The sequence below is a fragment of the Colobus angolensis genome, unplaced genomic scaffold, assembly GCF_000951035.1.
Source record: "Colobus angolensis palliatus isolate OR3802 unplaced genomic scaffold, Cang.pa_1.0 Scaffold45, whole genome shotgun sequence".
NCBI classification, from domain to species: domain Eukaryota; kingdom Metazoa; phylum Chordata; class Mammalia; order Primates; family Cercopithecidae; genus Colobus; species Colobus angolensis.
The window spans coordinates 983168-985274 of NW_012117932.1; positions in this window are offsets into that span (position 1 = coordinate 983168).

Genomic DNA, 2107 nt, shown 5'->3' on the forward strand with positions numbered 1-2107 from the left:
AGCGACAGAGTGAGACTTTGTCTCAAACAAAAACAAAAACAAAAAGACAAAAACAGGCTGGGCACGGTGACTCACACTTGTAATCCCAACACTTTGGGAGGTCAAGGCAGGTGGACCATGAGGTCAGGAGTTCGAGACCACCTTGGCCAACATAGTGAAACCTTGTCTCTACTAAAAATACAAAAATCAGCCAGGTGTGGTGGCACATGCCTGTAGTCCCAGCTACTCGGGAGGCTGAGGCAGAAGAATCACTTGAATCTGGGAGGTAGAGGTTGCAGTGAACCAAGATCGTGTCATTGTACTCCAGCCTGGGTGACAGAGTGAGACTCCATCTCAAAAACAAACAAATAAACAAGGAAAAAAACCAACTAAACCCTAAGGAGATGCCACTACATACCCACTAAAATGGCTAAAATTAAAGACTGAACAAACACCACCACACACTGGTGAGGATGTGGAGCAATTGTTATTCTCATATATTGTTACTGGAAGTGTAAAATGGTACAACCACTTTGGAAAATGGTCTGGAAATTTATCATAAAGCTAAACACAGAACAACTATGCTACAGTCCATCAACTCCACTCTTACGTATTCACCCACAAGAGTTTATTTCCCTCCAAAAATTTGAGGAATATTCAACGTTGTTGTAAACAAAATACATAAGTTTTATTTTCTTTTCGTGTAATTTTTTAAAATACAGAGCTTTTTTTTCTTGAGAGGAGTCTCGCTCTGTTGCCCAAGCTGGAGTGCAATGGTGCGATCTCAGCTCACTGCAATCTCCACCTCCCAGGTTCAAGGGATTCTCCGGCCTCAGCCTCCCTCGCAGCTGGGATTACAGGCACCTGCCACCACACCCAGCTACTTTTTTGGTATTTTTAGTAGAAACGGGGTTTCACCATGTTGCTCAGGCTAGTCTCAAATTCCTGACCTCAAGTGATCCATCTGCCTCGACCTCCCATAATGCTGGGATTACAGACATGAGTCACTGTGCCCAGCCTAAAATACAGAACTTCCAAACATACAACGTACTAATATCCAGTAATAAAAATGAATACATCACCAATACACTTCACAATGTGGATGAATCTCAAAAACATGTGAGTAAAAGGAGTTTTACACAAAAATACTTTGTGATTCCAAATATATGAAATTCTAGTGGAGGCAAAATTCATGTATGGTGGAAGAAATTGGTTGCATCTAGGGGTATGGAGCCAGAGGTTGCCTGGGAAGGGCTTGAGGAAACTGAGGTTTTGGTAATGCTACTTCTGTTGATACGGGTTTAGGTTACAAAAGTGCTTACATTTTTCAATAGCAGGAAATATACGCTGCATTTCATTGTGTTAAGATATTTACCTCAAAAAGGAAAACAAAACTCCATGAGTGGGATAAAAAGGGCCTGAACCTCAATGGTGGTGACTGGAATGAAAGGAGGCTACTATGGGCAAGACAAATACACAATTATCCCTCCCTAACTGAACCCAGGAACCAAATGGATTCAACTTATTTTCAGATGAATCTTTCAGTATCTGAATTCTGTCTACTTAGTGAAACTTACATATCAAATAGTCAGATAATACAGTGTCCCTCAGTATCAAAACACACTATTTGAACCCAAAAAACAAACAGGAAAATGTGGGACACTTTTATGCAGTAGGCAAAACTGGCAATGTATCAAATGTCAAGGCCATCAGGAGAGAAAAAGTCAAGCCCACCTCCCAGGTTTTTGGTTAGGGTGACAGTGAGAATAAGGATGACAATGCTACCAACTGATATACAGAAATAAGTCTACTGAAAATGCAAACCAGTTAGTCAAACAATCATTTTCTGGAGGAAAAATACATTCTCTAGTAAGAAAAAAATTTCTTTCTGTATTTGACCTAAGACACAAAACAGGATTCAGTCCAGGTATTAAAAATTACTGGAAAATTTCCATAACATGCAATATCTTTAAAGGGAAAAAATGAAATTCAAGGTGTATTACATAAAATTGAACTATGAGTAGATTAAAATTCAGATTGGCAGGTTATGGAGAAATTTCAAAAAATGTTGTAATTTTCTGTTTTGAGACAGAGTCTCGCTCTGTTGCCCAGGCTGGAGCGCAGTGGC